At 42.7% G+C, this 7,144-nt stretch overlaps 1 protein-coding gene across 3 annotated transcripts in view; it reads left to right on the top strand.

The window, feature by feature from the left end:
• Positions 1 to 2,258: 2,258 nt before the first annotated feature.
• RSRC1 (arginine and serine rich coiled-coil 1) overlaps positions 2,259 to 7,144 on the top strand; it is a 293,774-nt gene continuing 288,888 nt past the window's right edge. For 2 of the 3 annotated variants that reach the window (XM_020791821.3, XM_020791819.3), the window contains exon 1: positions 2,259 to 2,392. The gene's annotated coding sequence lies outside the window, so the exon portion shown is untranslated. Of the gene's footprint in view, positions 2,393 to 2,626; positions 3,345 to 7,144 lie in introns of those variants that run through there. The other variant, XM_078389054.1, reaches the window with a different exon arrangement.

Here is a 7,144-nt window from a genome sequence, read left to right as displayed (position 1 = left end):
CAATATAATTTTACTAAGCATTTAGGGCAACAGAGTGCGTTACCACTGTAGGCAAATGTGTACAGTACTGCATTGCAAAACACGTTTAAAAGCTGGTCCTACGGACGTCAACAGAACTTACTTCACAAGTCGGATCGGACTTTAAGCTACAGTATTAAACATACCTAGGGAGGAAATGACACGATACTGAGTGGAGCTTATTTTTGAGTAATCATAATTAGGATCCTCTTTTTGCATTTCATCACCTGGCAAACTTGAGGGGAGGTAGTTAAAACTGTGTTAAGAATATTTGTTACTACAATCTCCCCTGTCGCCTCTGTTTGATCTCATTATATTCAGACCTTTAAAGGTGGCAGGTGACTCAGGATGATGAGTTTACACTTTGGATAGGTGATTTAGAATTAGCTTACCCACTGATTAAAAAAAACTTTCCAAAAAGATTTTACAGCAAAATAAGATGCATAGGGACGGGACTACATTCTCTGAACGTTTGTTTCACATAGAGAAGGCAAAATGAAAAAGTTCTTACTGCTGACTTGTTAAATAAGTACTGTAGATCGCTTAATATTCAGACTCCAAATCAACACGAACGTTTTGGCCTACCGAAAAACCACGGAATTGTGCCTCGTGTTCTGTCTTTTGGGAGGAAACTGCTTAGCCATGTTCGGGTAAACAAGTCCACGATATGATTTGGAGTCCGATAGACAAAACAGAAAACAAGCGAAATGCCAGAATTGTAAAGACACTATCTGCCCTATTGAGTTCAATGAAACTTTTAAAGTACTGTCCTTAGACTGGATAAATCAGTTACTAAACATTGTAAGCCAATTATTTAAAAAAATCTTTGGTGGCTGTTGTTTTAAAATTACATTACACAGTTTTATTCGTATTAGTACATGCGAATTCTACTTGACACTTCCCTCAACATATCTTTCTAGAGGTAAACGTTACCCATACTATTTCTTTACAGAAAAGGATTTTTTTTGCTTCGTTTTGTCAAACAAAAAAGTATATTACATTTATACACGATGGGGTTTCTTTTTAAACAGAACAACCTATGTATATTTACTTGCAATTAAACTCTGTTTTCTCCAGCCGAAAGCACTCTATCTGCCACACATGTCAAGTATTTCACTTTAGCATAATTTTACACTAATGTTCCATTGTCGAGAATGTTTAAAGGAAAGGAAAATTTGCGACCAAAGGTATACAGGAGCTGTTAAACTGGCATCCAAATAAACTCCTGATAGGCACATTGGGTTTGTTCCCGTAGAATCCGAACCGTTTGGACTACCAAACATGAAACGTTCGAACGAGTTCTTTAAGATGTATTTAGGCTCGCACATGAAATCTGAAAATCGTTCCCCCCCCCCCCCCCGAATCAAAGTTCCATCTCGATTATATTTAAACATTTGGAAATGCTAATGGAGTTTCTTTGCGAGTTTCTCTAGTCTTATCTTTCCTCGAAAAACCTCAAGACTTTCATTTCCCTGTTGAAAAGTACTGTATTTCAGCTTCCTAGGAATAAACGTTCTTCTGTCGCACAGAGCCAGGCCTAATCTTCGTGACCCACCACCCCGAAGCTACCCAGAGCAAAACAAACAGCGGCTACTTTACCCAGTCAGACAAAAGCGCCTCCTCTACACAGCGAAGAAATGTTTTTTTCTCGGAGAAGAGGGAAAAATATATTAGTCTAGTATGCATTCCAGGAAAGAGTGAGTTTTTTTAATTACTCTTGGGTTAAATGAAAAACGATAAATTTTATTCTTTTCTTCTATCGGGGCTTCTAACCTCCCCTCCTCCCGCAACGATCACAACTCTAGTCTCGAATGGGAAACTAATTTGTACCTAACGTCAGAAAGCCCATCATTCCCAGGGAAGGAAAATTGCTGCGTTTTAAAAGCAATTTGTAGATAAATCATTGCCGTTTTAATCACAGTGCACCTTATACAGACAGAAGTCTGTGATTTATGCTGGTTTATTATTATTATTGCTATTATTATTTTCTGATGGGGATGCAGGAAGAAACGGGGGGGAAGGAAAATCTAGAAATGAAAGAAATATAAGGGTTACTCCGATTGAATCCGCTTTCAAAAAGAAAGAAAACCCTACAATGACCTTTATAATATTCCAGCTTGTAGTTTGTATAACCCACAATTGTGCTTTAACAAAAAAGAAAAGAAAGGCGCGACCCAGCCGCACGTAGGTCCGAAAGCCGAGCGACCGCGGCAAAAGCTGGCCTTCTAATCGATGCTTTCGGCACTCTTCCCTGGGCTGCGAAGAGGAAGGAAATCCGCGATGGTTTAGTCAGGCCTGGCTGGCGCTCTGGAGGAGGAAGGCGCTGAGCTCAAACTACGGAAGCTCAGCGGCGTGGTGGCGGCGGACTTCTGAGGTAAAAGGGGTTAGCCTGGAGGTGTCGGGCATTGCTGCAGTGTCGGCAGGGGCGTTGTTTAGGGTCTTTGAGACGAAGCGGACAAACAGAAACAAGGCCTCGGCCGGGCGGGCGCGTCAGGGAGTGTTACGAGCGGGGCCCTCAGTAACCGTTTTGCTTCGGAGTGACGCTTCTTCCGTTTAGCTGAGGGGCCCGCGACGAAGGGGAGACTCGAAGCCCTTCAAGCGCCCCCCCTTTTTTTTACCTCAGTTGTCTTCGCTTTCACGGAAAGGGTGCAACCACGCAACGCCCTCCTTCCTCCCGGTTTCGTAGGCCTCGCTAAGGAGTGCAGGGAGGTGGGAGGCCCGCTGTGGGGGGTCCCGCCACTCCTCGGTTTCTCGCGAGGAACTCCCCCCCGCTTCCCTTCTGGTGTCTCTTGGAGTGTGGCTCTCCATCCCTTAGTTCCGCCACTAGGCTTGCCTGCTCCTTTGCGGCTCCGAAGGAAGGGCTCTCTGCCGCCGCTCATCACCCTCCTCAGAGTTTGAGGGACAGAGTGGCCTTTGACTGAAAAGTATTTTTCGTGGAACTAAACGGTTGGATGTTGAGAGTTTGGCAGCCTCAGTCCAGAGGCGTCTAAAGACATGTTCTCAGAGCTCAGCACGCCGTGGGTGTAAGATCTGGATGAGAGGTCGTACTTTCCTGGCCCGGAACCTTCGGAGTCTGCCCTGCAAGTAGATTTTCCTGTGATGAGGGAGGGCGAGAGTGAAGGCTGCTGGTGCTACTTCTATCCCCTTCAGTACAGTACTATGTTAGTAATATTAAGGCAAGAGTGACTAGTGCTTTGACAAGTGTAATGTATGAGATGGACATGACAGCCTCGTAGCACTGAAAGCCTGACATTTATTCCTTAATGAGGCCTGTGGACCTTACTGCTTTTCCGGAACAACGCAATTCTGTTTATGTTTACTTGGAAGTAAGTCCTGAACTCAGTTGAACTTACTGCTTGGTAAAGCAGACTGGAATTGTAGCCCAAGTGCCCTGTAAGTTCTTGAAGTGAATGAGACTTTAAAGTAAACTTCCATTCAAGTTTTCCACCCTTCTCTTTTTTGTGGTGTAAGTCTTTCCCCTAAGAATTCATCTCTAAACGTTTGAGGTTTTTTAATATCATGTATTTAACATATTCACCTTTCTGATTAAAATTAATAAGGAATCCAAGTAAATCTGATCAAGTTTGTTCTTTAATTTTTTCTCATATCCTGTCACTTTTTTTTCAAACTCCTTTCCAGTTAGAATTTGGGCCTCCCCACTAAGGTTGAAACAAGTTCTTGGAGATTTTCCCATCTTCACTAAAAAAAAGAGTGTCCTGACACATTAAAACTTTTATCAGAAAAAATATCAACTGTTATATTTTTTGTTTCTGCAAGAAGACCATGACTTTTTTGTGTCAGCAGTAGCAATAAGGAAGTAATTTCTGTGCAAAACCTCTTGTTTTATGCACAAAGTAAAGGATTTATGTTTACACAAAATGTTTCTGCAAATCTTTCACAAAGTGTACAAAATTCTCATAATCTTATTGAACTAGGAAAGAAGTTTTTAATTTTTTCCTTCTCACTTGTGAGAGCAAAATAAGTGAAGATGTGCATTCCTAATCCCAGTGTAAACTGAAACATAAGGTAAAGGTAAAGGTTCCCCTTGACATTTTTTGTCCAGTCATGTTCGACTCTAGGGGACGGTGCTCATCCCCGTTTCCAAGCCATAGAGCCAGCATTTTGTCCAAAGACAATCTTCCGTGGTCACATGGCCAGTGCGACTTAGACACTGTTACCTTCCCACCAAGGTGGTCCCTATTTATCTACTTGCATTTGCATGCTTTCGAACTACTAGGTTGGCGAGAGCCGGGACAAGCGACGGGAGCTCACTCCGTCGCGTGGATTCGATTTTAGGACTGCTGGTCTTCTGACCCTGCAGCACAGGCTTCTGCAGTTTAGCCCGCAGCGCCACCACGTAGTCTGAGCAAATTCTTTCTATGACTAAATCCTCCCCACTCAAAGGGAGAGCAGAGTTTCTTTTGTTCTACAGTCAAAGTCTTGCTGCTTATTTGTGTTCTTCATTCTCCCTACAGCTTATTCTGGTTTGATAATTTGTGGAAGATGAAGACTGGGGAAATTATCACAAAAATGGGTGTAATGTTGGATTCACTTATCTGAAATGATATAGTCATGCTGATCCAATTCCCTTCTGATCTGATGTCTTGAACCGTCATGAAATAGCTTATATCTTAATGTAGTTGGTAGGTGTCGAGATTTAGTACAGGGAAAATGCCCCAGAGGGAGACCACAGTTGCTATACAAGGATATCTGCAAGCGGGATCTGAAGGCCTTAGGAATGGACCTCAATAGATGGGAAACCTTGACATCTGAGCATTCAACCTGGAGGCAGGCAGTGCAGCATGGCCCCTTCCAATTTGAAGAGACACTTGTTCAGAAGACCGAGGCAAAGAGGCAGTCCCAAAACCAGCAAAATCAGGGAGCTGGACAGGGAACAGATTGTATTTGTCCTCAGTGTGGACAGGATTGTCACTCTCGTATTGGCCTTCTCAGCCACACTAGACGCTGTTCCAAGACCTCTCCTCAGAGCACATTACCATACAGTGGTGCCTCGACTTACAACCATAATCCCTTCCAGAAGATGGATGTAACTCGAAACGGTCGTAAGGCGAAACACCATTTCCCATAGGAATGTACTGAAATTCAATTAATCTACAGTATTCTGGCCGAAGGAACTCCCCCCCCCAAATCACTGCAAGACTCATTGGAAACACGATTAATCCATTGCGCCTGAAGGGGGGGGAAGGAAAAGCAATCAAGCATGCAAGACCCATTGGAAATGTACAGAAAACAAACAGAGCAGATCGGAAATGCACAAAGGGGACAGGTCGGAAATGCAAAGAAAACAAAGGAAAAAGCAAGGGAAGCATGTGGGACCCATCGGAAATGGGGAAGCCCCCCAACAAACAAACAACCCCCCAAGACCCATCGGAAATGGGGGGAGCCAAAAAACAAACAAAGCCCCCCCCCGAGACCCATCGGAAATGAGGGGAAAACCCCCAAAGCAACCAAACCCCCCAAGACCCAGTGGAATTGGGAAAAAACACTTCAAAAAGCAATAAAACCCGTAAGACCCATCGGAAATGGGCGGCGGGGGGAGAAACAAAAAAACAAACAAACCCCAAGACCTATTGCAAATGGGAAAAAACACTTCAAAAACCAACAACCCCCCCCCAAGACCCATCAGAAATTGGGGAAAAACCTCCAAAAACAACCCCCTGAGACCCATCACAACACAGAAACATAAGCCCCCCCAGTCCAAAACCACACTGCAAAAACACCCAGAACAGTTTTTAAAAAGCAGAAAACAGCACCTTACCTTACCAGGCAGCCCGAAGCCTCCCTGCAAACACACACGCTCACTCAGAAGCAGAAGTGAGGCAGTCCCAAGCCTCCTCTGACGCGCATTCTCTAACTGCTGGGGCAAAAGATCTACAAAGAAGGAGCCACCTACAGTTAGCAATTTGAATTTCCTGCCTTTCCCCCTTGTCTTTTTCTGTTCGTAAGTGGAAGCTCCTGTCACAAGTAGAAGCAAAATTTTGCGGCTGGAGCTGGTTGTAACTCAAAATGGTTGTAAGTAGGGATGTTCAAAAGTCGAGGCACCACTGTAGTCTCTTGAGACTGAAGGATGACTACTAAGGTGTTGAGTGTGCTGAATATTCTGTGATAAACTGGAATTCCAGTGGTTTTCCCACATAGTGTGTTTAGCAGGTCATCTGGTTGTCAGTGTGTCTGAATAGTTCAGTAATTTGGCAAGCTGCCTGCAGAGTCAGAGGCTGGGAACATTATTGCCCACTGTGCCTCCTGGGAGTAGACCTAGACTATATAGCCTTGGGCAAGCTACAGAATCCTAGAATGCTCCCAGAAGAAGAAAATGGCAAGCCACTTCTGATTACTGTATTTTCTACTTAGAAAGTCCTGGAAAGAGTCATCATAAGTTAGAATTGACTTGCTAGCACATAGTTAGTATTAAATCCTTGTCAAGTATGCTATTGTGTATCTAAAAATATAGCCTTTATTAAGTGATTTAGGATATTAAACTAGATACAGCCCATAATCCTACACCATAGAATGAGTATAGGAAAGTCTTACACTTGTACATGCACTGGACTCTTCTACTGTGATTGTGAGGAGGCTGCAAGCATTTGCTTGTCTTTCTAGCTGGCTGTAGTTTGTAGTGTCAAACTATGGTTTTACATTGCCTCATTTAGACCATTGTTATGTAATTGTTTCTAATCAAGTAACAATTTATTAAATATTGGATAAAGCGATTATTCAATGATAAATATTACTAAATAATACTTTGTTAGAGGTCTTTTTCTGGAGAAAAAAGTTCTCAGGGTATCTCAGAGCTTTTAGAATAGCTAAAATAGAGAACAGTTAGAAATAATATGAGAAAATTAGCATAATTTCAATTAGCATAATTGAAATCCTGGTCCCCAAGAATAAAAGAAGTTAAAACTAATCTATTTGCGAAGGCTTTCATGGATGGGATCTAATAGTTATTGTGAGTTTTTCGGGCTCTTTCAGAATACGGCCAAAGAGCCTGAAAAACCCACAACAGCCATTAAAATTAATCATTATTTTTCTCAGTTTGGACATAATAGTTAATTTCAAATAGGAAAAAAATACTTCTGATTTCTTCCTTACAGTGATGTTGGAGTAG

The sequence above is a fragment of the Pogona vitticeps genome, chromosome 3 (genome assembly GCF_051106095.1).
Source record: "Pogona vitticeps strain Pit_001003342236 chromosome 3, PviZW2.1, whole genome shotgun sequence".
Lineage (NCBI taxonomy): Eukaryota > Metazoa > Chordata > Lepidosauria > Squamata > Agamidae > Pogona > Pogona vitticeps.
This window is presented reverse-complemented; position numbering and strand designations above follow the sequence as displayed.